General features: G+C 41.5%; 1 protein-coding gene and 1 pseudogene across 1 annotated transcript in view; both read right to left on the reverse strand.

Annotated features, from left to right (window-relative positions):
- UNC5D (unc-5 netrin receptor D) overlaps positions 1–22916 on the reverse strand; it is a 559949-nt gene that overhangs the window by 469827 nt on the left and 67206 nt on the right. The gene's annotated exons all lie outside the window — the stretch shown is intronic.
- LOC118010127 lies at positions 298–18337 on the reverse strand (annotated as a pseudogene).

Raw genomic sequence — 22916 nt, forward strand, 5'->3', positions numbered from 1 at the left:
TTATTTGACAGAGAGAGACAGAGCGAGAGAAGGAACACAAGCAGGGGGAGTGGGAGAGGGAGAAGCAGGCTTCCCGCAGAGCAGGGAGCCCGACACAGGGCTCGATCCCAGGACCCTGAGATCATGACCTGAGCCAAAGGCAGACGCCCAACGACTGAGCCACTCAGGCGCCCCTGAAATCAACCATTTTTAAACTATAGAAGATAAGATTTAGAAAACCATTCTATTCTCTTGGAAGTATCTTGTACTCTCAGGAAGAAGGTGAGTATCAAAGGAATAGATTTTTGACCAAAATACTTTTTTTTTAATGAATTAAAAAGTTTATTAGCCATAGAAAAAAATTGATTCCTTAAATCAATTCTTGTTAAGTTCCCTGTAAAACAATAAGCTTACAGAATATTTCTTTCTCACAAACAGAAAGTCACTATGCTTTTGGTCCAAGATATGTTTTTGTTCCTTCTTCTTCAGATGACAGACAGATGGATGTAGCCGAATCTATGAACGAGTGTACTTGCCCCAAATGTGCAACATAAATACAGAAGCAATGAACAGAAGACTCATAACCAATACTGGAACAGGGCCAACCTTGAGCCCAGGTGAGTCTTCTGTATAGAATCACCACATGCCCCCAGCGCCTGCTGAGGTTGTGCGCCCACGCTCCTTGTTCCACAGCTCGCATATTTTCTCTGCCAGACCGTGGATCGAGCCGCCCGGGCAGACACTGCTTTTCTGGGGGAGCACCCCGATGAGCCCACATTAGTGCCACTGGGGGTCGGACCAGCATGCTGAAGACTGGAAGGCGCTGGAGGCTGAAACTGACGGCCAAGAAGCAGACAGTGGAGTCCTCAAAGGACCGGCAGCTGCCAAAATACTTTTTACCCACCTAACATCTGACTAGAAATATGTGGCCTCTGAGCTTCAAGGCTGGAAATCAACAAATCTTTTTGTCCCCTTGTGTGGCTACTATGTATATCCCAACTCTAGGGTCACCAAGTCAGAGTCCTATTTGTTATCCATGCTCTGCACACTAACATACACATATTCAGGTGTTTCTCCCAGTGGTATATCCCACATGACCAAACACACTATGAACAGGGGAGCAGAGAATTCTGGACATGGGTGGCAGAGACAAAACAGATATAAATTCTCTGTAAATTGCAAATGGAAGATCCCAAATTATCCCAATGACCATGAAGAGATACTCACTTTCTCCAATCCCATCTGCTGCTTTATTGTTTTTATCTACACTTTATAATGCCCACGTAAACCCACAAACACACCAAACTCGTGACCATATTGCAAGTAAAGCAATCTGTCACTAATAAAACCCCACAGAGTAAAACAGCTCTGGTCCACACACAACCATGTGCTAGGTTGATGTATCTGTCATTCAACAGTTTACAATATTTTCCATAATCCTGTACAGGGTGTCCAACAAGGCATTCCCAAGTATATCTGTACTTACAAACATATTCCTGCTATCAGACAGAGAAGTATTTTGCATTATAGGGATAAACTGATTTTGCGTCCTTTTGTGAGCACGGGGTGTGCAAGGGTGCCTTTGAAAATTCTTTCACCAGTCCTGTCCTCCCGCCTTGTTAAATGCACTCTGGATGGGGGCATAGGCCAGAAGGAGGGTAAACAGCAGCTGTGAAAGCAGTAAAGAAACTGGAGTTTTTCGGGGAGTCTGGGTGGCTCAGTTGGTTAAGCGACTGCCTTCGGCTCAGGTCATGATCCTGGAGTCCTGGGATCGAGTCCCGCATCAGCTGCTTCTCCCTCTGACCCTCCCCCCCCTTCATGTGCTCTTTCTCTCATTCTCTCTCTCTCAAATAAATAAATAAAATCTTTAAAACAAAAAAAACAAACAAAAAAAAGAAAGTGGAGTGTTTCTAAACAGTGAGGTGGGAATAAAAGTCATATTGAAGTCAGAGATAGAAACAGAACTTTTCCTTTGCCCCAGTGTCCCAAGGCTAATCCTGCAGTGGTCTCTAACAGAGAATCTCCAAGGTCACTGGAAAATCTGAATATGAGTTATGTACCCACTGCTCTTTGGCTCAGTTGATCTGGTTCTTAAATCTATCCTAGGGAATCAAACATTGTTTTTTGGGAAATCATCTCATGGGCCTTTCTTATTTTACACACACACACAAAGCAAAACTTGATTAAATGAATGTTGCTGAAGGCATCACTGAATTTTAGACACAAATCCCTCCTGCCAATTGCTATTAGTTGCTCAACATTTAGAAAACAAAGAAAAAACCCCTTAAGAATAGCAAATTTGAAAATTTGAACAAATCTCCCTTTTGGGAGACTGGCATCTGGCAGCCTATCCTGTGAGAATAGGTTCTAGAGAAATTTCTACATTCTACAGGAGGATATATTACCTTTATGTTAAATGATCATTTAATTCCCCAGAAATTAGGTTAAAAAAATAAAGACATTCAAGAAGATCAATGGATGAATGTTGAAAGGTTTCACTCTGTTTCCTTTTAAAACACTGAACTAGCACACTGATTATGAGTACTGTACAATTTTAATATAATCATTTACATTCTGCAAACATTTTAAAGCAATGAGAAAGCAAAAGGCAAATTAAATTTTTACCCCATGCCAATCAATTTGGATAATGCAGAAGTGAAAAAATATCACACAGACCTTTAATAATTTATAACTTTGACAGTAATAACTAAAAATATGATTACCACTTTGGAAATGTTGAAATTAAACCAACAATTGACTTTCTTGACTATGTGATTTGCCTTTTTTTTTTTTTTTGCCCCAGAATAGGGAAAGATAATCGTTTTTCCATATTTGCACAGAATGAGGCTTTTATAGTTTTTCCAACAAAGATGATCAGAAGTTGCGTTTGTTTGAGAGAAAACATTCTAGCGATTTACTGAAGGGAACAAAATTCAATGTATGCTGTGTACCACACAGGAATGTTAAGAGGAACTATCCACAAATTGGAGCACATTCTCTGAACTCAGTAGGAAAAGCTGACTGCTTTCTCGATGACTGGAAGCTGAAGTCAATGCCTGGGCTCAGTCCCAGCAGACCCACTGAATAAGCTAAATGCATGAATAAAATGTCAGTAGCGGCCCAAAACATCCCTTCCTTATGTCAGACTGGAAAGAAATCATTCTGTTTAAAAGCCAGCTCTAAAGATACTGCCAAATAAACTTCCCCTGCCTTTGAGGATTCCGCAAAGAAAGTAACCAGTTTTTAATTGAAGAGATATTAGCAACAACCTTGGAAACTCCTATCAAAAATCCTCTCCTGCAGATGGCCCTGGTGGTCCTGTGGAGATGTGGGGGCAGGAAGACTGAAATTTATTAGAGACACTGATGTCTTCTCAAGTGTGCATCTGAAAAAGACAGACAGCATTTCTGTCTGATCATTCTGCAGTTCCAATCTATGATATATTGTATCAGAATTTATAACCACTGCAGTATTTCTAAATCATTACTCTCCAACAATGGGGTCAGCAGTTTGAATATTACTCAGGGAAAAGCAGCTATACATATAAATAAATAAATACAAAAAATGCAAATAATAGCCCTGACAAAATAGAGCAGGGTAGTTATTGGAGAGCAATTGCTCACTGGCATCTGTTCATCCAGCTGCTAGTTGAAAAGACGGACAGCAGGTGTCAATTTAAGTGCAGTGTTATGGTTAATTTCATATAAGGCCCTGCTGAAAAGAATATCCAAACAGTAAAACTAAAAATAAAGTAGAAGAAAAATCAGCGTTTCCTTGTGTCTCTCTGGGCTTTGTGTTGCAAAAGCCACATCCTCAGGAGAGGGTCCTTCCTCCATGTACACGGTTGGGAGGAAAGCAAAATGTCTGCGTACTGCTCACGTCTAAGAGACTTTCAAGCAAACTTGGAGGGAGGGTGGCTGCTCGGCTCTGACCCTCCGTCAGTGGTGATAAAACCTGAGAGCTCAGCTCTGTCTCCTGTGATACCTGGCTGGTTTTCAGCATGCAAACCAAAAAGATAACAGCACTGAATCTGGACACCCAGTGCAGACTCCTGCATAAATGCATTAATATCTACACCTCTCCTTAAACAACCATAAAACTCTCCATGGGCATAATTAAAAAATGATTTCAACTCAATGTTTAGATTTGAGGGAGTGCCAGAATGGTTAAAGAAGTATCTTGCCATGTAATGTGTCACCGAATCATAGATTTTTGAGCTGGAGGCTAATTCTTCTAAGTGGCAGAGAGGTTAAATGATGTCCCCAAAGCAACAGAGCTAATAAGGAAAGTGGGTCCCCTCTCAATGTAGAGATCGCTCCTCAATTACTACACCAGAACTCAAGGAGAAGCTACAGAATTGCATTGTCTTTATCTTAGCTCTTTTATCATTGACTTTTCATATATAAATGAATATTTATTATTAACCCTCATTAAACTGAGTACACATAAAAAATTTAAAAAATAAACTGATTACACATTCATGCATTTTAATAGATGGATAGTCTTTTAGAAACTGAAATCTCTCATGTCAATCTATCATTTCAAAGGTTGCCAGCCTACTAAGCATTCTACGTATTTCATTAGCTAATAACCATGTACATACCTCCTGTTACAACGAAACATATCTTTTAAATAGAGTATTTATTAGATGTGCCATTATGCAGTATGACGGAATAATCCCTTTTCACATGAATGAACTTTCCCGAGAAATAAAGCTAAGAAATTTCAACAATGAAATTTTCTAAAGTTTTAAAATATTTAAAGTTAAAAAAGATTACAGTTGAGATGATCAATGCTTACTATAAGCCAGGCACAGTGCTAACTAAACACTTCACATGCATCATATGATTTAATCCTTCTAACAGACTTGCGCCTTACATACCAGAGATGCAATGACTAATGCAATGTCATAAACTACTAAGTGGTACAAGAGAGATTTAAATCCAAGTAGTCAATGTACATTTAGCGTATGACCCAGCCACTTCCCTCCTAGGTATTTACCCAAGAGACTGAATGCATAGCCATACAAAGACTTGCAAATGAAGGCTCACTGCAGTTTTATTTGTAACAGCCAAGTAGTAGAAACTATCTAAACATCCATCATAGGTAAATAGATAAACTTTGTCACATGTACACACATGTGTACTACTCAGCAATGAAAAGTAACTACAAGGTACATGAATCTCAAAACGATTAAGCTGAGTGAGACTTTTGACCAAAAAAAAAAAAAAAGAAGAAGAACATATATAATTCCACTTACATAAAGTTTTAGAAAATGCAAACTAATCTACAGTAACACAAAGCCTATCAGTAAATGTCTGGAAGGCGAGTACACAGTAGACAGGGACAGACTCATAATGGGTGTGAGGAAATGTTTGAAGGTGACGGGTGAGGTTATTAATTAGAGTGACAGTTTCACACAGACTATATACGTCAAAATTCATCAAATTGTGCCCTTTATGTGTGTTTATTCTACATTAATTATACCTAAATTTAAAAACCTAGGATTCCAGAGGAGGGGGGAAAGATGGCGGAGGAGTAGGGGACCCTATTTCAACTGGTCCCCGGAATTGAGCTGGATATCTACCAGACCACTCTGAGCACCCACGAAACCAGCCTGAGATGTAAGAAGATCTGGATCTCTACAAACAGAATATCGCAGGCGGTTGGTTTTGAGGTACAAAGCAGGGAGCCAAGATTATGCGGGCAGATATCGGAGGATAAACGGCAGCGGGAGGGTGCCTGGCTGTGGGGATCCTACACCGCCGGTGAGTGACAGCCTCGCGCGCTGCGGACGGGGCACAGACTGGCAGACCGGTAGCATCGGAAAAGGACTTTAGGGCAGCCCCCGGGGTGGAAAACCAGACCGTGGGGGTCCTGCGCGCTTGAACTGCAGCCTCCTAGGCGGAAACCCGGTGCACCAGGGTCAAGCCCGAGAACTGCAACCCCCGGGGGTGGAAACCCCAAGTGGCGGAGTCGCGCACACGTGAACTGGGAGCTGCTGGCGGTTTTAGAAGCACAAAGGGCAGAGATGTGCCCCGACCTGGAGGCAGGACTGGGAGCGCTGCGGAGGGGCGCACAACCCAGGACGCTGCAGTTTATAGCAGCACGGACAGAAACGGAGACAGTGTGGCCTGGAGAGCTCACTGAAGAACAGACTGCGGTCCCTCTGCTCTGAGGCAGAGGGTTGGAAACGGTCTCTTCTGCTCTCACTCACGGAAGAGATGCAAAAGCCACCAGGGAAAGCCACCAGAGAACAAAAGCCCCAAAGACTGATTCCCATTGAGCCCATCCCCCGCCACAGGGGCTCAGGGCACCTCCGCCCTGAGTAACAGCGTGGCAGGCCCCTCCGGCAGAAGACAGGCTGGAAAAACAAGAGGCCAGCAACCCTAAGGTCCCAAGAAAACAGGTGCATCTTGATTGGGTTCTGTTCAATAATTTCGACTCTGTACATTCCCTCAAACACCCATCAACAGAATGACTAGGAGGAGGAGCCCCCAAAATAGAAAAGACTCAGAGATTATGACTCTGAGTCATAAGAGATTATGCAGATTTACAAATGGATGCAGATATAACCAAGATGTCGGAGATGGAATTCAGGCTAGCAATTGTGAAGACAATGGCTAGAATGGAGAAATCAATTAATGGCAACATAGCATCTCTAAGGGCAGAAATAAAAGGTGAATTGGCAGAACTTAAAAATGCTATCAATGAGATCCAATCCAATCTAGATAATCTAACAGCTAGGGTAACTGAGACAGAAGAGAGAATAAGTGACCTGGAAGACAATATAATAGATAAAAAGTGAAAAGAGGAGGTCAGGGAAAAACAACTCAGAATCCATGAAAACAGAATCAGAGAAATAAGTGACACCATGAAGCGTTCCAATGTCAGAATAATTGGAATCCCAGAGGAAGTGGAGAGAGAGAGAGGCTTAGAAGATGTATTTGAGCAAATCATAGCTGAGAACTTCCCTAATCTGGGGAATGAAACAAACATTCGCGTCCTAGAGGCAGAGAGGACCCGTCCTAAGATCAAGGAAAACAGGCCAACATCCTGGCATGTAATAGTAAAACGTGCAAATCTTAGAACCAAGGAAACCATCTTAAGGGCAGTTAGGGGGAAGAGATTCCTTACGTACAGAGGGAGGAACATCAGAATAACATCAGACCTATCCACAGAGACCTGGCAAGCCAGAAAGGCCTGGCAAGACATATTCAGGGTACTAAATGAGAAGAACATACAGCCAAGAATACTTTATCCGGCAAGGCTTTCATTTAGAATGGATGGAGAGATGCAGAGCTTCCACGACCCGCAGAAGTTGAAAGAATATGTGACCACTAAGCCGGCCCTGCAAGAAATATTAAGGGGGGTTCTATAAAAGGAGAAAGACCCCAAGAGGGATCTACAACAGAAATTTACAGGGACAATCTATAAAAACAACGTCTTCACAGACAACATGATGACAATTAATTCATATCTTTCAATAATCACTCTCAACGTGAATGGCCTAAACGCTCCCATAAAACGACACAGGGTTGCAGATTGGATAAAAAGACAGGACCCATCCATATGCTGCCTACAAGAGACTCATTTTGAACCTAAAGATACATCCAGATTGAAAGTGAAGGGATGGAGATCTATCTTCCATGCCAGCGGACCTCAAAAGAAAGCTGGGGTAGCCATTCTTATAGCAGACAAATTAGATTTTAAACTAAAGTCTGTAATTAGACACACAGGACACTATATCATTCTTAAAGGGTCTATCCAACCAGAAGATCTAACAATTGTAAATATCTATGCCCCTGACATGGGAGCAGCCATCTACATAAGCCAACTGTTAACCAAAATAAAGAGTCATATTGATAACAATACGTCAATTGTAGGTGACCTCAATCCTCCACTCTCAGCAATGGACAGATCATCTAAGCAGAAAATCAACAAGGAAACAAGAGCTTTGAATGATACATTGGACCAGATGGACCTCATAGATATTTACAAAACATTCCACCCTAAAACAACAGAATACTCATTCTTCTCGAGCGCACATGGAACTTTCTCCAGAATAGACCATATACTGGGTCACAAATCAGGTCTCAACCGATACCAAAAGATTGAGATTATTCCCTGCATATTCTCAGACCACAATGCTCTAAAACTGCAACTCAATCACAAGAAAAAATTTGGCAGAAATTCAAACACTTGGAAGCTAAAGACCACTCTGCTCAAGAATGTTTGGGTCAACCAAGAAATCAAAGAAGAACTTAAACAATTCATGGAAATCAACGAGAATGAAAACACATCGGTCCAAAACCTATGGGATACTGCAAAGGCAGTCCTAAGGGGGAAATACATAGCCATCCAAGCCTCACTCAAAAAAATAGAAAAATCCCGAATTCACCAACTAACTCTACACCTTAAAGAACTAGAGAAAAAGCAACAAACAACAACTAAGCCACGCATTAGAAGAGAAATAATTAAAATTAGAGCAGAAATCAATAAATTAGAAACCAGAAACACAGTAGATCAGATCAATGAAACTAGAAGTTGGTTCTTTGAAAGAATTAATAAGATTGATAAGCCACTGGCCAGACTTATCCAAAAGAAGAGAGAAAGGACCCAAATTACTAAAATTATGAATGAAAGGGGAGAGATCACGACTATCACCAAGGAAATAGAAACAATTATTAGAAATTATTATCAACAACTATATGCCAATAAACTGAGCAATCTGGATGAAATGGAGGCCTTCCTGGAAGCCTATAAGCTGCCAAGACTGAAACAGGAAGAAATCAACAACCTGAATAGGCCAATAAGCAGTAACGAGATTGAAGCAGTGATCAAAACCCTCCGAAAAAACAAGAGTCCAGGGCCTGATGGATTCCCTGGGGAATTCTACCAAACATTCAAAGAAGAAATAATACCTATTCTCCTGAAGCTGTTTCAAAAAATAGAAACAGAAGGAAAACTTCCAAACTCATTCTATGAGGCCAGCATTACCTTAATCCCCAAACCAGGCAAAGACCCCATCAAAAAGGAGAATTTCAGACCGATATCCCTGATGAATGTGGATTCCAAAATCCTCAACAAAATCCTAGCTAATAGGATCCAACAATACATTAAAAGGATCATCCACCACGACCAAGTGGGATTTATCCCCGGGATGCAAGGGTGGTTCAACATTCGCAAATCAATCAATGTGATGGAACACATTAATAAGAGGAGGGAGAAAAACCATATGGTCCTCTCAATTGATGCAGAAAAAACATTTGACAAAATACAACATCCTTTCCTGATTAAAACTCTCCAGAGTATAGGGATAGAGGGAACATTCCTCAAGTTCATAAAATCCATCTATGAAAAACCCACAGCGAATATCATCCTCAATGGGGAAAAGCTGAGAGCCTTTCCCTTAAGATCAGGAACACGTCAAGGGTGCCCACTCTCACCACTGTTGTTCAAGATAGTACTAGAAGTCCTAGCAACAGCAATCAGAGAACAAAAAGAAATAAAAGGTATTCAAATTGGCAAAGAAGAAGGCAAACTCTCTCTTTCTGCAGATGACATGATACTTTATGTGGAAAACCCAAAAGACTCCACCCCAAAATTACTAGAACTCATCCAGCAATTCAGTAATGTGACAGGATACAAAATCAATGCACAGAAATCAGTTGCTTTCTTATACACTAACAATGCAACTGTAGAAAGAGAAATTAGAGAAACGATTCCATTTACAATAGCACCAAAAACCATAAGATACCTCAGAATAAACCTAACCAAAGAGGTAAAGGATCTATACTCTAGGAACTACAAAACACTCATGAAAGAAATTGAAGAAGACACAAAAAGATGGAAAAATATCCCATGCTCATGGATCGGAAGAATAAACATTGTTAAAATGTCTATGCTACCCAGAGCAATCTATACCTTCAATGCCATCCTGATCAAAATTCCAATGACATTTTTCAAAGTGCTGGAACAAACAATCCTAATATTTGTATGGAATCAGAAAAGACCCCGAATCGCCAAGGAGATGTTGAAAAAGAAAAACAAAGCTGGGGGCATCACGTTGCCTGATTTCAAGCTATATTACAAAGCAGTGATCACCAAGACAGCATGGTACTGGCCTGAAAACAGACATATAGACCAATGGAACAGAATAGAGAACCCAGATATGGACCCTCAACTCTATGGTCAAATAATCTTTGACAAAGCAGGAAAAAACATGCAATGGAAAAAAAACAGTCTCTTCAATAAATGGTGCTGGGAAAATTGGACAGCCACATGCAGAAGAATGAAACTCGACCATTCTCTAACACCAGTCACAAAGATAAACTCAAAGTGGATGAAAGACCTCAATGTGAGACAGGAATCCATCCAAATCCTAGTGGAGAATATAGGCAATAACCTCTTTGACATGGCCCACAGCAACTTTTTCAAGATACATCTCCAAAGGCTAGTGAAACAAAAGCAAAAATGAACTTTGGGGACTTCATCAAGATAAAAAGCTTCTGCACAGCAAAGAAAACAGTCAACAAAACAAAGAAGCAACCCAGAGAATGGGAGAAGATATTTGCAAATGACACTACAGATAAAGGGCTGGTATCCAAAATCTATAAAGAACTTCTCAAACTCAACACCCAAAAAACAAATAATCAACTCAAAAAGTGGGCAGAAGAGATGAACAGACAGTTCTCTGAAGAAGACATACAAATGGCTAACAGACATGTGAAAAAATGTTCATCATCATTAGCCATCAGGGAAATCCAAATCAAAACCACATTGAGATACCACCTTATACCAGTTAGAATGGCAAAAATGGACAGGGAAAGAAACAACAAATGTTGGAGAGGTTGTGGAGAAAGGGGAACCCTCTTACACTGTTGGTGGGAATGCAAGTTGGTACAGCCACTTTGGAAAACAGTGTGGAGGTGCCTCAAAAATTTAAAAATAGAGCTACCCTATGACCCAGCAATTGCACTCCTGGGTATTTACCCCAAAGACACAGATGTAGTGAAAAGAAGGGCCACATGCACCCCAATGTTCATAGCAGCAATGTCCGCAATAGCCAAACTGCGGAAAGAGCCGAGATGCCCTTCAACAGATGAATGGATAAAGAACATGTGGTCCATATATACAATGGAATATTACTCAGCCATCAGAAAAGATGAATACCCAACTTTTACATCAACATGGATGGGACTGGAGGAGATTATGCTAAGTGAAGTAAGTCAAGCAGAGAAAGTCAGTTATCATATGGTTTCACTTATTTGTGGAACATAAGGAATAACACGGAGGACATTAGGAGAAGGAAGGGAGAAATGAAGGGGGGGAAATCGGAGGGGGAGACAAACCATGAGAGACTGTGGACTCTGAGAAACAAACAGGGTTTTAGAGGGGAGGGGGGAGGGGAGATTGGTTAGCCCGGTGATGGGTATTAAGGAGGGCACGTACTGCATGGAGCACTGGGTGTTATACGAAAACAATGGATCGTGGATCACTACATCAAAAACTAATGATGTATGGTGACTAACATAACATAATAAAATTAAAAAAAAAAAAAAGCTAGGATTCCAACTCCAAAGCTTGTGCATTACCCCACACAGCATATTTAGCCTCAGATATGATAAAATTTCTATATAGCATAAGAAGCGTATTGAGTTTAAATTCAGTTTTACTTAGTGCAACATCACTTATTTTCCTCTATTTAAGATATAAAGGGCTAATTGATGCCTGTTGTTCTAATGTGTGATTGTTACCTCCCTGCAAGTGAAATCCCTAGGGAAAATCTCAGTTTTGATCAATTCGCCCCTACCCTGAATGGCCCCATGCTGTTGCTACATTTTCACTGATGCAGCCCATCTTTCCCAGCTGTGATGTCTACAGTTACGTTTCGCTTCTCTACGTGGGTCTTTTCTCTTACTCATTCTTTTCATCTATTTTCCTCGCTGTCTGCTATCCCAATCCCTGAGGTTAAGAAGTTATGTAAAAATGGTAAGCACACCCTGCATATAAAATTAAGTGGAAAAAATCTATTGATGTTGACAGCTCATTCATTTAAGAGTACTTAGGTTTGAACCTGAGGCCCTCCCAAAGTTTCCCACATCTAAACACTAGGTAATTGGTAATTGACACAAGTCACAGTATTATTTTAACATTTTAAAACATTGTAGTATAAAGCACTCTATGTTCTAAACTTAACTTTGTCATATAAGGTTTACCCCAAATAATGATTAAAATAAATACTCATTCCCCAGCTTCAGAGAGAGCTAAAATTTACACAGTTTGAGGGGATCGCTTTAAGACTACAAAATAACAAATACAAAACTATGTCAGGATATGCAACAGGCCCCAGGCAAGTAAGACGGATAATGCTTAAATGTCTTTAGCTACATGAGAAATACACCTCTGTTCTCAGAGCAGCTTATTCATAAGGTGAATTAGGACCTGTTCCTCTCCCCAGTGGAGCTGGGATATCAGGCAGCAAGCGCTTGATGAGAGCTGTAGGTTAACCCCACTCAGAAGGGTGATCAGGATCTGGAGTTCTGATGGGTGCCTATGTGGGCCCAGTGAATGCTGGAGTGAGAACCATATGGTGGTAATGCTGCAGCTTCCCAGACCTCAAACTAAACCCATTCCTCTGACCCACTGTGGTTACCATGCGAAGTTGGATGGAGGGGGGTATTTAGCACTTGTCAATGGGGGGCCGTTACCAGATTTCTTAGCCCAGAAATGAAACGTCCAGAACTTGCTTGGTCTTAAGCAGGACTGATCTGCCCCTATATAACTGAAAGTTGATTGTGTGAAATTATACTGTTTAGTTACCAGTATTTTCTCTTTTAAAACCACATACTAGTCTTAGTAACAATGCTCGGACCATCAGTGCTCAGTGTGTGCTAACCTCAGCCACTAAAACAAAAGAGCTGCTAAATTTCACAAGAGTTTCGGTGAAATCTTTGCATTTTGAAAAATACTTAGGGTCATTACGAAGTAATAAAGGAGAGACACATGCTTGGTGGTGGTGGTGGCATTTCCACTATCCTCACTAGAACTTGGAAGATTTGCATTTGGGAATATAAGACCAGGACCTCTGAGAGTGAGCTTTTTGTAAGTCTGCTCTGCTGCATTACAGTATAGTAAAGGCCCCCAAAATGGATACAGATTGAAAGCTACACCTGTATCTGACATTATTATATTTAAAAACTGCTGGGTGAGCACATTCCTAGCATCATGCCCACCCTAGTTTTAGCCTGTTTGGGCCTGAATCAGCAAGCTTATGATTTTATCCCTCTACAGAGGGTCCTCACGGAGTCATTCTGAAGTCTCAACACACAGTAGATGGTTCACCTGCAAGCCTTCCCTACGTTAAAAGAAGAGTTTGCTCCCTTCAGGCAAGAGAGAGAATAAGTGCAAGCGAAATAACAATGACTACCAAATATTGAACTTGACCTATATGCAAGGAACTATGTCTTACAGGTACCGCGCACACCTCTCCCAAGTTCTGGGCAAAGGAAACATTGTATTCCCCTTTTCCAATGAGGCACAGAGAGAAGCCCTTGGCAAATTTCCTACTTCAGTAATGACAGAGGCAGGATGTAAGGATGAATCCAAAGCCCATTCTTATCTTGTATCAGACAGTTGGACTGCGTTCATGTCACTTTCATTATCCTTCTTGATAAGAACAACTGACTCAGGATGGGAAGGAAACATTATAAAACTTTGTATGTAAGTTAGGCCTGACCTCAAAGGCTGGTCCATGTACAAAGACTGGTGCAACTGACTGGTAATAGAAACTGGAGTTGCTTTCTCTCTGGTTAGCTACTGAACTATCAGACAAGCGGTGGAGATGATAGAAGACATGAGGATAAGACAGGTAGACACACAGCTCCTATCTGCTCTGCTAGTCTGCAGGTCTTCTTTAAGTTTTGTGGCCATTGCTACCTCCATGAATGGAACAGTTGACCACATGAGAGAAGCAAAGGGCTCTGTGAACATTCATGGTACTGAGGCTGGGACAGAGGCAATGTCCATGCTCCAGGGTCTATAAACTGCTAGAGAAGGGAGCAGTCATGGTCATCAACTTCAGTTGTTTTAATTTTTTTGCATCATTGGACTTCAAGCAAGCCCAGTGGCCTCCCCAAGATATCAGCCCTGTGCCTTTTTATGGTTTCAAGTATCTATATATAGGCTTATGAATTAACATCTATTTTTCTCTCTCTGGTTCTTTTCTCTTTTTCTCAGCTCTTGTCTTTCCCCATCTTGCTGCCTTTATTTCTCTGCCTCTCAACAAGTCCCCTTTGAATAACAATTCCTAAAAAAAAAAAAAATTTCAAGACGAATATTATCTTAACTTAGCAAACAACAAACAAACCAACCCATCAACGGCAACCCTAAGCAACCCAGAAAGCACTTAAAAGAAAGGAAATGAGGCTGCCTTACATTTTTGGTCTCCCTAGGGCAAAATGCTTTACAGTGTGACAGTGCACTTCACTTATACAATCATTTTTAAACTCACTTATCACTTTATCCACATTTTGTATCATGCAGCGAAAGAATACACTTGAAAGCCAAAGCATCCACGCATTAAGGAGGCCTGTCATGGTTCATATCAAGTTCAACTTTATAGGTTCTTTTATTGCAGCCCCCAGCTATGCCACTATATGGTAATCAAAGGCAGCCTCCAAACTCAGCGTTAGAAGCCTAAATGTATTTTGTTTTTCAAACATTCTGAAAAATGATAGAGGCCCTGCAAAAACGTATCTAGATTGGATCTAAATGGAATTATACCACTACAGCTGAAGTGCAGACCAACTGGAATAAAGCAATAGCTGTTTGCCCACTAACTGGTGCATCAGCTGGCGGTTCTGAATAATTTTCCTAGTCTCCACTTCTCACTGCATTCGTCAAAGTTTAGAAGAGACCTCAGAGCCCATTTAACCCTTCCCACCACATTTTATTTTTTTTTTTAAGATTTTATTTATTTATTCATGAGAGATAGAGAGAGAGAGGCAGAGGCAGAGGGAGAAGCAGGCTCCCCGCGGAACAAGGAGCCCGATGCGGGACTCGATCCCAGGACCCTGGGATCATGACCTGAGCTGAAGGCAGACGCTTAACCGACTGAGCCACCCAGGCGTCCCTTCCCACCACATTTTAAAGCTGAAGAAAAAGGGGGTGCAGAGAGGGGATGTGAATCATCGGGGTCACAAAGTGAAAAGTGGCGTAGATGCAACCCAAACCTTGATCTTCTAATTATAAGCCTGTGGTTTGTTTCAACAGAATTCAGTCTCTCTCTTCTTGATTCAAGAAGCCCTTCTGAGCAATGACTATGACAAAGACTGTGTTAGAGAATAGAAATCTAATGCTAAGGACTGAGGCCATGGAGTCAGAAGAATGAAGAGTTTGAAGCTGGCTCACCCACCTGCTACCTCTGTGACTCTGGGCAAATCACTTAGCATCTGTGAAACCTCAACAAGTTACTATATTTCCCAATGCTATTATTCCACAGTCACCCTGTCCTTTGTGAGTGTGAACAATTAAATGAGATAATGCAGCTGAAGTGTTCAGCACAGTGCCTGGAATTTATTAAAGGTGCACTAAATGTTAGCTATTGTCATTACAAGGTGAAGAAAGCATTGCCCATACCTGCTCAAGGGCTATAAATAAAAGTCTAGAGACCAGCAGAGAAATGGTGAATTAATAATGGGGTGAGTTCAGAACAGTCCTGGAGGCAAATGCAAAGGGCAGAGACACCACTGATTCTAGTTAGGGTGAGGCTCCCTCGGGCACACCGGACTGGGTCCCAGATATGAACTTCTTTATTTTTATTACTGTTAGTTCTGGGGATTTTGTTTTTACTGGTTCAACTTTATAGCAAACCCGACTGTAGCCTAATGTACGGAAAGGAGTCAGGGAGAAGGAAATAACAAAACACAACTGAAATAATGAATGAGACTTTAGCCATTCTTAACAGAAGTTAATAATGATGGTTTGGGTGCTTATCTACTCTCTGGTCTCATTAGAACTCCAATCTCATTTATTGCTTTTGGGATTGACATCTAATTTTCCTTTTTTTTCCAAATATGCCCCCCTAGTAAGAACCAGGAAATTGGGAATATTCCCTACCTACACTACTTGCATATGCTGTAAGATGCTTATCTGTTTCTTTTTTGATCAGGAATACGTCATCTTCTTATGCGCAGAAAAAGGGTAGAAGCACTGGGGACTACAGCAGGAGGGAAAAAATGGAATTTGAAGGTAGACAATTCCAAAATCGAATTTTGGCTCTGACTTCCAGCAAGTAATTTAACCTCTCTGAGCGCAATTTCCTGTACAAGAAAGAAAACATACCTACTTTGTGATGAGTAGTGGGTATAATACACATCAGAGATGAAGCAGTCCAAACACAGAACAAAACCAAAAGGCTATCCTCCACAAAATTAAAAAAAAAAAAAAAAAACTGGAGAAAAAGAGGACTTGATAAGGGAACTCTGCCAATGCACTCACTCATCAGCATCTCAGAGAGTAAGACTGAGATCATGAACTCGCGCAAGAGTGTGTGTGTTTTAAAGCAGGGATGTGGAGCAAAAAGAGGCAAAAAAACCCAGAGAAAGACAAACAGTGTAATGAGTATATGTGTGTGACTGGGGAAGAAACAAAAATAGAATATTTCCAAAATGGACCATGAAAGAAGCAGTTCCCACTGGTAATACGCCCAAGGATGCCCCCATGGTTTCAAAGAGTAAATGCAGCTCCTGATACCGAATGCCTCGGAAAAAGAGTGCACGCGTCGGGCCAATCTGACGTCAGTAAGTTTACATGTGATGTCTCAGCTGGCGTACTGAAATCTTCTCTCAAATGCAAGTCCTATCTGCTTGGGGGAATGGCATCAGACGGCCCAGTATGTTGCATCCGGAGGCCCGACACCAACAAGAGTTTACAAGAAGGGAGGCCCACAGACATATTTTGGGAGTGCAATTCGCATAATTATCATAGCGGGAAGAAAGAAAGAGTTTGAGCTTCTGCTGTGACTGGAGCTAAGATTAGTCCACGAAAATAAACTGGGCCTAGCCAACCCAGGCACCCCGCTGATGGGCCTTCCCTGCCTTGCCTTTTAAACATGTCTTCTGGTTTCTCACTGTCTGCCTTGACCTGTCCCTTCTCTGCCTGCCTTAGGTTTCCCTCCCTCATTTCCAGTGTGCTAACTACACTTGGACGCTCAATCAATGCTCATTCTGGGTTTATTCATAAAATCAGGAAATATACACTTTCAGGGCTGGAAGGGATATTAAAGGGCATCATCCACAACTGTCCCTAAAACATTCCCAGTTGAGGAGACAGCCTGCTTTGGCCTGAGTAACTCCTTTCTCATATAAAAACCTCTTGAATAGTAAGAGAATTTGGTAAAAATGATTCATTATGTTAATCTAAATCACTGTGAAAGTTTCTGCCTATTGGTCTCATTTCTAACCCCTGAGAACAGAACAAAGTGGAGAATAAAGAAGATGGGCATCGAAGGCCAAAAGATCCTAGTTGGGATCATGGCAACACATAGTACCTCTGGCGTGAGCTTGTGCATCACATCCAACCTCTACAGGCCTCATTTTCTCGACTCCATACTGAGCAACCATGATTTTTTTGGTGAAGATTAATTGTGGTATTTTAGTCTCTAGTATGGGGCCTAGAACACAGGAGACAATATACAAATGTTCTTCCTTTTCTATCTCCCCTTCTCCCACATAAAAGCCAGTCTCTCAGATGTGTAAAGGGTCATCAGGCCTTCCTTGAATAGTCTCTCGGTTGCAAATCGCTTAATGCTGGTGAAAACTCCCTCTTGTGCATGTTCTAGTTGATTATATTCTTTTACTTTTTTAAAGATTTTATTTATTTATTTGACAGAGAGAGACACAGCAAGAGAGGGAACACAAGCAGGGGGAGTGGGAGAGGGAGAAGCAGGCTTCCTGCGGAGCAGGGAGCCCGACACGGGACTCAATCCTGGGACTCTGGGATCACAACCTGAGCCGAAGGCAGACACTTAACGACTGAGCCATCCAGGTGCACCTAGTTGATTATATTCTTAACATGGTCCCCAGAATAGGAATGCATTACCTCCCGTGTGTTCAGGCCAGTGCAGAGCAGAACTGTGACTTCTTTGGTACCGATGCTACACTTCTAACACACTCCTGGTTCCTTCGGCTGACTCACATACCCCATGCCTTGATCAGTCAACACACACACCTGCCCAATCCTCCCTCTACACCCACCCACTCACCATGTCACTCTGAGCTTCCTCAATCGTACTTTTCTGCCTGTATTCCTTGTCCTGGCACCTGTCACAAAACCGGGCATGATCCTCCTCCATTTTCACTGGTAGCATCGAGATTTTCAACCTAGAAGTATGTGGTGAGCATTATTATCAAATTAAGTCCCTCTTAAAATAATCACCAGGAAATTTGTTTTTGTGTCTCCAACCCCCAGCCTCTACATTGTGGCTTTTAAAGATCTGTTTCGAAAATAAGTTGCTTAACCATTGACTCCAAAGTGCAAAATTCTTTATTCATTGATAAAGACTGCTTTGTCATTTCCCTACTGGATTCCACTTGTCTGCCTTAGCCCTGAATCCAAAAGTGCCCCATCTCTTGGCTTTTATAGGTGTCCATTTTTCACCAGCGGGGAACAACCCACCTCATCTGGAACCCTCAGTCTTTCCAAGGTTGGCTTCTACGTTGAGAAACATGACCATCTCAGGTTCAGTGATGAGGGGTATCATTCCAACACTGCTCCTGGCACACGACAATGATCCTCCCCTATCCTTTTCTCCTGCTGATGCCAGCAAAAAAAGGGCAAGAACAGTCCTTGCAGAATAGAGATTGCTTTACCAACACTGTCCTGGGGCAGGGATGGGCTGCCTTCTGCAGAACAGAGAACTAATTAGCATTCATTTTCTGTAACAAGCAAGCTGCTAATTTGATAGGGAAATCCAAGTAAATTTGCAGCTTCCCTTCATCATATAATATGCATTTTCATTTAGCAACACGGCCATCTCATACTGAATATTAGTTCTGAAATTTTAATTGACTATGTGTCTTTTACTCAGGAACCACAAACACCAAGTTTAATCATTTGGATGGAATATAAATGGAATTAACAAATGGCCAAAGTTACCTATGAGAAGGGCACATGAGATGCTGTTCAATAAAACAAGCAATGATAAGGGGCGCCTGGGTGGCTCAGTTGGTTAAGCAACTGCCTTCGGCTCAGGTCATGATCCTGGAGTCCCGGGATCGAGTCCCACATCGGGCTCCCTGCTCAGCAGGGGGTCTGCTTCTCCCTCTGACCCTTCCCCCTTCTCATGCTCTCTCTCAAATAAATAAATAAAAAAAATCTTAAAAAAAAAAAAAACAAGCAATGATAAAAATAAAACCTAATATTTGCACAGCGGTTTAGAATTTATGGTGTGCTCTTTATATAGCCACATTACCCGTTTTAAGTACTTCAAAACAGCAGGAAAACAAAAGATGGAAATGATGTAATGAACAGCTTAAACTGCGTATGAAATTGGGAAAATGGTTTTTATTATTCCTCTTTTTGGCTCCCAGTGTCTTGCATTGCACTTGGTGCATAGTAAGTACTCAATAAACATCCATCTCATGCACAGAGGGTGGAAAGATTCACCATTATTCTTAAGTTTGCCCAGAACCCGTGTACACAGGGCGTGCTCTCGACAGCGCAGAACTGGGGACTTATTCCTAACAAAAATGGACAACTGGACATCCCGTGGGCAGGAGGAAGGCAATGACTTTGTTATCAGTCACCTTTGCTCAAGTGGTTACATGTATACTGAATTTGTCAAAAAGAAAATCACAGGCTCAAAAGGCAGTCACTTATGCTAGGCTACGTCACCAGACTGGGCTTCATACCCAGTTTCAACCCCCGTCCCCCAAGAAACAGAGTTTTACCCAGTCAGGAATTCTCTGGTAGGCACCAACGAGGTAGTCTGCCAGAAGGACCCTCTCCCTCTGGAGCCCCCGAAGGATGATGACTTAATCTGCCTGATGAGACGATGCCCTGCTCATTCCCCCTGCGGGACATTACCTGGCCTGAAACAATCCTTTCTTCTCTTTGGCTCCTAACATCCTTGTTGCACCCTCCTTCTTCTAAAACCCTTCCATTTTATACAACTCCTAGGAGCTCCTTTCTACTGGCTAAACGGGACGCTGCCGAATTCATGAATTGCTTAATAAAACCAATTAGATCTTCAAATTTACTGGGCTGAATGTTAGTTTTTGACGTGTTTAACAGGATAGATTCTGGAGATGCACTGCGCAGGGACAGATTCAGTTCCACCCTGGAAAAGTAACAAGCTTTCTGTACTTCAGTTTATTCTTTGCTAATATGGGAATATTAATAGTCCCTGCCCCACGTGGATGTTCCAAGAAAACTAGATTAATCTATGTAAAAATGCTTAAAGCTCTGCTCCACACACCATCGACATCCTCTATGTGTCTGGAGTTAGTGGTGGTTAATACCTCGAGTGCCCACACCAGGCTTGCCATGAAGAGCCACTCGAGTGATATCTGTTGAATCAATGAACGATCCTTCGGACCTGTTTCTACTTGGAAAAACGGTGTCTTTTCATAGTTTATATTGTCCCAAATGACTCGAAAATAATAAAGGACTAGAAGGTGGGCAGACAAGTCATTTCGCAACTCATTACAGATGGTACGCTGCATCTCCTTGGGACGCCAAGTGACCCGGAAGAAAGGTTGTTTCAAGTACACTGAACAAAACACATAAAGATACCAGTTAAGTAGCCCGTTCCCAGCCTGCTGAGGCCAAGATTAGTAACTGGTTAGTTCCTCAGGATGGTTCCAGGTCTCACACTGTCTGAAGACAGGCTTTTCTACAGTTTAATTCGTGTAAAAAAAAGGAAAGGAGGAAGAAAAAACAGTAAAATGTCAAGCAGGTTTTTTTTTTCCTAATGCCAGAAATGGAAATGATGTAATGAATTAGTATCTACTTCCTCTGATGGATAATATTAGTTCAGCTTTCAGATTAAATATTGTGTAAATCTATTCTGATATATGTGAAGGTCAGATGAGCCCTACCATTAAAACTGGATTGCCAAAGAAGAAATGTCTGGGCTCAAAGAAAAAAGCCTAAAGAAGTGTCAACCAGAAACACAGTTTGCTTAATAGAAGGACCTACTGCTATAACTAGATATTATGTGGCAAAAAAAGTACTGTATGATTTGTCTCTTTAAACCTGTCAATCCGACCTCTTCGTAGAGTAGTAAACTCATCAAATCATTATAACGATTTAGAAAGATCATTTAAGAAATCGTAGTACTGAGCCAAACCCTTGCACCATGATTAGGAAAAATTAGAAGCATTAAGTTACCTATAAATAGGAAATCAACATATTAACCTTTACTTTATTTAAAGAGGCAGACACAACATGCATTGCAAATGAGGGACATTCGCATACAGTTATTCCCTATTCACATGATGATTAAATCCTCCTGAGAAGGCAGGGTCAGAGAGGGGATTAAAGCACAATGTTTCCTTTAGTCCCCTGGGGGAATCCAAAACTGTATTACTGTGTGAAAGCAACAGACTGACAGAGGGAGTATGCACCCACAAGCAAAGGGATGTACCGAAAGCAGATGCTAATCCCAAGAAGCTAAGAAGGTGAGTATGTAAAATGAAGATTTACATGTTTTGTATTAGTTGATTCACGAGGTACTCTTGCAGAAGAAACACTGTTTTCTAATTTAAAGGACCTGAGAGAGAGAGAGAGAGAGAGAGAGAGAGAGAGAGGAAGGAAAGAAGGAAGGAAAGAAGAAGGAAGGAAGGAAGGAAGGAAGGAAGGAAGGAAGGAAGGAAGGAAGGAAGGAAGGAAGGAAGGAAGGAAAGAAAATCCATATTTGTTTTCAATTCTTTATGTAAGGAATAAGAACCATTAAGTATTTGAAATTTAGCATGTCTGAGGAATGAGCAGGTAATAAATATTAATATGTGCCATCTGAGGAAGGAAGGAAGGAAGGAAAGAAGGGAGGGAGGGAGGGAGGGAGGGAGGAAGAGGAAGAAAGGATGGAAGGAAGGAGAAAATCCTTGACCAAGTAAATGAATAACCCCTTCACTGTAGCTAACTCTTTTTTATTTTATTTTATTTATTTATTTGACACAGAGAGAGAGTGCACACAAGCAGGGGGAGTGACAGGCAAAGGGAGAGGGAGAAGCAGGCTTCCCTCAAGTGAGGAGCCGGATTTGAGGAGCCGGATGCGGTCCCAGGACCCCAGGATTCCAAACTGAAGGCAGACACTTAACTGACTGAGCCACCCAGGCACCCCTGTAGCTAACTCTTAACACCAGAATCTGCTCATATGATGATATTATGTACTATGTTCATAGCAATTGTTAAAAATATTTTTCATCCTACAACCAATGATTGATCACATGGATAATAAAAAAAGCTAACATGTACTATGTTTAAGGCACCAGGCTGAGCATTTCACATACATGTTCCTAACGTATTCCTCTTAAGAAACCTATGAAATAGGTACTGTGGGTTTTCATTTCCTGCCTACAAGACAGAGAAAAATATCTACTTAACAGTTCAACAAAAGACTCTCTTATAATTTGCACCACAGTGCTTGTTAATCAGTTTAAGGGACGGTGAAATGAGATGTGATCACAGCATAGAAAGTCAGCAGCTTCCTAGCATCTTATAGACAGCGCTTACGATATGAAATCCTGGTGACCCAGGGACCCCAACTCTGATCTGCTTACACAGTCACCTGGTCCTATTATCTGTGTATCATTGAACCTGCTACAGAGTTAACCTTCCATGCCCCCGACGCTTGCTGCAGTCATGAGGACAGAAGGTCCGACATGAGCTTATAGAAAAGAAAGGCTATATGATAGTTTGGGGGATGATAG

This window comes from Mirounga leonina, unplaced genomic scaffold (genome assembly GCF_011800145.1).
Source record: "Mirounga leonina isolate KUSES-001 unplaced genomic scaffold, KU_Mleo_1.0 Mir_128, whole genome shotgun sequence".
Lineage (NCBI taxonomy): Eukaryota > Metazoa > Chordata > Mammalia > Carnivora > Phocidae > Mirounga > Mirounga leonina.